The sequence below is a fragment of the Enhydra lutris genome, unplaced genomic scaffold (genome assembly GCF_002288905.1).
Source record: "Enhydra lutris kenyoni isolate GAN:26980312 unplaced genomic scaffold, ASM228890v2 scaffoldscaffold32, whole genome shotgun sequence".
Taxonomy (NCBI): domain Eukaryota; kingdom Metazoa; phylum Chordata; class Mammalia; order Carnivora; family Mustelidae; genus Enhydra; species Enhydra lutris.
In genome coordinates this window covers 451,562-457,226 of record NW_019154116.1, presented here as the reverse complement: position 1 = coordinate 457,226, position 5,665 = coordinate 451,562, and the positions used below count along the sequence as shown (strand labels likewise).

Sequence of the window (5,665 nt, the reverse complement as noted above, 5' to 3'; positions counted from 1 at the left end):
GGAGGAGGTGAAGGGGTGCAGGTGGGGGAGGAGGTGAAGGGGTGCAGGTGGGGGAGGAGGTGAAGGGGTGCAGGTGGGGGGGGGGGGGAGGGGGGGCGGCGGGGGGGGGGGAAGAGCCGCTCTGTGGTTGCTGTGGGGCCCAAGGTAGAGGCTTCATCACTGGGACCACGCTGAGGTCCCAGGAGCCCAGGGGAAGGTGTTAGGCCAACAGTGCAGGCCCGGCTGTCCGACCCCTCCATCTGCTGACGTCTGCTCGGTCCAGGGGTCAGGGCCCATGCAGAGGGCAGGTGGGCTCTCCAGACCTCTGGGGTCCCTCCTCAGCTCCCTGGTCTGTGCAGACTTCGTGCAGACGGGACGTGGTCCCCAAATCTGGACAGCTCTGCACAGGACAGAGCACTCCCGTGACTAGGCATTCACGTGGTGCCGTCTGGGCCCAAGAGTCCAGTCAGTGTCCGCCCCCTCCCCGCACACTCACCTGCGGAGGCTGAGGACACAGCCCGTGGAGGAGTGAGTGTGGATAGATCAGACCCCACGTGTGTCCCCGACTGGACACTCAGGTCCCACCGACTCCGTGCATCCTGGGCTCCATGTGGGGTTCGGCAGCCCGTCTCAGCCCTGCGGGCAGACCTGCTCCCCCCAACTTATGCTGTCCCCTTCTTACAGAGGCCCAGCCTGCCTGCACCCCACACACCGGGAATGTGGGTCCCTAACCTCTGCTAGTCTCTGCTCAGTGACAGGCTGCCTCAGGAGATGAAGAGTGGTGTGCTGCTCAGCCGAGTTGGCCCGGACCCCTGGGTCACCCCCATAGAGCAGGGGCCCCCGGACATGGGAGCAGAGGGGCCAAACCCTAGGAGTCTCTGTGGGGTGTGGCCTCGTGGTCAAGGACATTCCCAGGAGGGGCGGGGGCCTGGTGGGGGCTGCATCCTGTCCTTTCCTGCGTCTCCGAGTAGGGGGCCTCGGGGCCTCTGGGGACCAGGGAGCCACATGGAGCCTGCGTCTCCTCACCCCCGCCCCAGGCACCCGTCTGGCAGCCTGCAGGGACCAGCTCTCGGTGGCCCCAGCCGAGGATTTCCACATTTGCTGCCCCTGCGGCCCCAGGCTTGTGACCGAGGGGTCTGCTGGGAGACTGTGGAGGTGCTCTGGGCAGCAGGGTACGAGCTCTGGCCGGAGTCCTCAGCCGAGCAGCTCCAGAGGTGCACCGGGGTGTCTGGTGGGCTGTCCTCGCTAAGGAATGGGAACCAGCTCTGCCGTGTGGTTCCCTGGGGACGGTCCAGGCAGCCCAGCCAGCCTCGGGCGTGTGGTGCCGCCACCAGCCGACCCCAAGGGCCAGCCCAGAGCCTGTGGCTGCGTCGGGAGCGTCGGTGGCCCAGGGCTCACTTGGCAGAGCAGACGTGCCCCGCACACCAGCCCGGTGAGGGAAGGGAGAGTGGCCAGATCCCCTGCAGGCGTCCGCGGGCAGAGCAGATGGGCTAACGCTGCAGGCAGGGGGGAGGCCACAGGAGCTCCTGTGAGGCCCCGCAGGGTCTCCCCACTCCCTTTCCTGGGCACGTTCTCCAGGCCTTGAGCATCGGCCTTGGGAAACCCTGTGCATCCCGGAGACATGAGCTCACCCGGGAGCAGAGGAACCTCAGAGCCATGTCCTTTGGGGAAGGTTCCAGAAGGGCTGGGAAGGAGGCAGGCAGTGGCACATCCACGGTGGCTCACCTTTCCAGGAAGCACCACAGGCTCCCACAGCCTTGGTGCCGGCCTGCATGTTGACCCACTGGGGACAGGTGATGGCGACTCTTCCTCCCATCACCTTTCTCTCCTTCCTCCAGGCCTCCGCGTGCAGGCATTTGCACACGTGTGCGGACATGCAGTCAGAGCTCACGCATGTGTGCACAGATGGCCTGCACACGCACTCTCAGGTGAAACTCAGGCTCCCCACAGGTGGTGGGAGATGGCTCATTCCAAGGACAGGTGCTCCGGACAGGCCCCAAGACCCTGTGTGCAGCAGGCACGGGCAGCCCAGCACCGAGGCAGGGGGATGGGGTCCTGGTAGCCCCCGTGGGGCACTGGCATCACTCGTGTGAGCACCAGGAAGGGAGCCCATCTGGTTGCTCTTCCCGTCCTGGGTGAGGCTTGGCCCCTGGCTCCTGGGCACAGCGGGCTCCCTAATGCGGAGCACGGGGTTGCCTGGGACCCCGGCGTCTCTGTCTCAGCTCCCGGCAGGGGAAGCGGTCTGGTGAGCTGGCCGTGGTGGCCCGAGCCCACAAGGTCAGGACCCGGCCACCTTGAGTTGCGGCAGCCACGGGGGCCCCTCCCAGGGGGCAGGCCCGGGCCCTTGCCCGGATGGGCTTGCTGGTCAGCTTGGAGCACGCGGCGGGGGGCCCATGCCCTCGTCCCTGAGGGGGAAATAGCGGGGTCCCGAGGGATGGGCCGGAGGACACCGGGAGGCCTCGAGGAGCCTGTTAAAAACTGGTTTTGTCTGGCCTTGTGAGGACGGCGGTGTGGGGCGGGGACGGGCGTGTCCTGGGCCGTGGGGTCTCGGGCCACGGTTTTTCCGAGTGGCAGCCACGGCAGAAGGGCCTTTGCCTCATGGGAGCCACAGATGCAGGCCGGCCAGGCCGGTGGAGGGGCGCCCTCTCTCTGTTTGCGGGCGGTCGCCATGGCGGCGCGGGCGGCGCCGGCCGGGCCCTGCGGGCTCTGTTTGGGGCCGGTCGCCATGGCGGCCCTTGTTTGTTTTGATGTTACCATGTGGTGGATTTCAAACGAGTTTCTCGCAGCTCCGCGTGGTCCTGACGGAACACTATTGTCACTATTACCGAGACAAAGGCTTCTGCGCCCGCCCGGCCAGAGCCACAGCCGGTCCGTCTGAGATACTAATTAGCCCAGCCTCGGCGTGCACAGCGGGAACGTCCCCGACAGACGGGTCCCCACCCGATGTCCCCCCTTCCATCCTGCCTGTGTGCTCGCAGCCAGGCACAGGTGGAGAGGCCTGGCCCAAGGGGACAGGGCGTGGTGGGCGTCCCTGCTGCAGCCTCTCCTGGCCACACACACGCCTGTTTGCTGGGTGCTGTGGGTTCATGGAGGGACACAGAGCCGGCGCCTGAACCGGTTAGGGAGAAGGAGGCTGGGGTGGGTTCCCTGGGGCCTGTCTGCCACCGACGTGCTCCCTTCTTGCCACCCACCCCATGCCCCTGCCAGGACACGGTGGGAACCGTCTCAGGCAGGGAGCTGGGACAGCAGACCTGAGCCTTGGGCCTAGAGCACAGACGCCGTCCCCCGCCGTCCAGCACCTGCAGGAGAGGTCCCCCCAGGACAGCACGATGGTGGGGTGGGGGTGCCCACAGGAGGGCAGGCGAGAGCTGGCAGAGCAGTTGTGTCATGATGTCTGAGACGATGGCCAGGGACAGAGCTAACCCTCACCCACGCCGCGTCTGCTCAGGGCCTCCGCCACATTGGGCCTTTCCTGCCCTGGGCTCCTCCTGACAGGCTAGGGGGCATTCAGGGTCAGCGGGGAGGTCAGAGCAGCCGTGTGGTCCAGTCCTCCTCTGTGGGGCCCTCTCGTGGCCCCAGGGGCAGTACGAGCCCCTGCAGTGGGTGGCCTGGCGCGTCTGTGGTCGAGGGTCAAGGCCACAGAGAACAGGAATCAGGGAGTTCCTGGCCCACAGCTCCCTCTCCAGGTTGATGAGGGTGCTGGGTCCCAGTGCATGACGGCCTTCTAAGAGGATGACCTTCCCCAAACACCAGAAATGGCTTCGGTGACCTCGGTGCAGCTGTCCCCTCAGCCCCCTGCCCCCCCCCTGCCCCGCCACAGCCAGGATGGCAGTTAGGAGTGGGTGGGGTGGGGGAGCCGCCCTCCCAGGGCAAGCCCAGCCCCAGGCACCCGCACGAAGAAAGCACAAAGTTCGGGGGACGCTAGGGTGGTTTTGCCTACCTGGGGAGAGGGAACGCAGAGTTGGGGCCACAGCTGCCCCTTTAGGCAGGTTCAGGGCCTGCACATGCCCCTACAGACCCCCAGCATCATGGTTGTCAGTGGCAGGGGGAGCCCTGGGCCAGAGCGAGGGAACCACTGTGTGCCAGGAGGGTCTGACTGCCATCGGTGGTCCCCCTGGAGCACCCGGCCTGGGAGCTGCTCCAGGCCACCTGCACAGCGAAGCTCCCCCGGCTCCCCCCACCCCTGCTGGGAGCATCTCAGAGGACCCTTCTTCCCACGGATTTCATCAGGGCCTGGAGTGGATTCCCACTGGCATCCAGGCCCGCCAGGTGGCTGTCTGGACGGGTCAGCCAGGGCCCTGGCTTTGCTGCTCGGGGGGGCAAGGAGAGCCAGCAGCTTTCTCCCAACCCTGAGTGGCCCGCTGCCTGTGATGACCCAGCCGCCGATCAGAGAGGTGCCCCCGGGAGGGCCCTCGATCCCAGTTTGCAGAGGTGCTGGTGAGGAGGTGGTGGTCCAAAGCCCGGGAGCCTTCCCGGTGTTGGCCCGGGTGGCCTGCACATGCATCTATCTTTGGAGGACTGCACTGGTCCCCTGCCTGGCTCCCTGATGCCCTTGGTGTTCCTGGGTAACCTCTGGTACTGGCAGGGTCCAGCCCCCTGCCCACCGGAGTTAGGTCTGGAGGCCTGGGGGACACAGGGCTGGGGAAGCCAAGTGAACCCCAGCTCACAGGGCCTTGTTATGACCAGTGACCCCATTACTCCTAGGCTGGCTTTCCAGCAGGGTGCTGGCCGGCCGGGCTGGAGCCGGGGGGAGGGGGTTCATTGTGGGGACACCCTCTAGCTCTGTGAGCTCCGGAGGACAGGATCACTCTGTGTCCAGAGAACGTGTGATGTGATCAGTGTCTCTGGGGAAGAGACAAGCATTGTCATTCTAGAGCTTGCTGGGGACAGCGCTCTGCAGCAGGGCACTGGGGCCCCTGGGGAGAACTCCCTGTGGGGCAGCCACGGTGGGGACACTTGGGGACACCCAGCCCAGCCAGGTGGAGTGGCAAGACAGCCGTAGGCCTGCGAGTCCACCAGCTCTGAATGTGGCCTCTGACGGGAGCCCCCGTGAGCCATGCCCCCGCCCCCGGCCCCGGTGACTCACACTGGTGGCGCCTGGTGCCGCGGGGCCCAGAGAGGGCTGCGTGCTCCGGCGGCCAGGCCCCCACATGCGACCCGGGCAGGGCGTGAATGGGAGAGGGAGTGCCTTGGATGGCCCAGGACAAACAAACAGGGCCTCAGCCAGGGCACGCGGGGTTCTCTGTGCGGGGCAGCAGCTCTGGGGACCGTGCGGCCCGGGCCAGTTTGCTCAGAGGCTGACTGCTCCGGGAGCAGAACCCACCGCCCACTGCTGGACTTGAGGAAGCCCCGCGTCCACCAGGTCCCCAGACCCTGCTGTGAGGTCACAGCCAGGGCTGTGCCCTTCCAGACTGTGGGTCACCAGTCAGCACATCCCGTGTTATGGGCCCGCGAGCCCCCGTGCGTGCCTTCGGACCCCAGCTATGTAGTTCGCCTGGGTCTCCGGGTGGCTTCTCCCACATAGGGCCCAGGTGTGGGGCATGGGGGCCGGGACTGCAGAACCCCAGCAGCGGTGTCCGAGCGCCTGGTGGCCCGCAGCCTCCCGCTGTCAGTGCTTTGGTCCTGGCGGCCGGCCGGCGGGCGTTCGGGGGGCCTCACGGCAGCTCTCCCCGACAGCCGGCTCGCA

General features: G+C 67.0%; 1 protein-coding gene across 1 annotated transcript in view; it reads left to right on the top strand.

Annotated features, from left to right (window-relative positions):
* LOC111153462 (tubulin polymerization promoting protein) overlaps positions 1–5,665 on the top strand; it is a 9,129-nt gene that overhangs the window by 1,416 nt on the left and 2,048 nt on the right. The gene's annotated exons all lie outside the window — the stretch shown is intronic.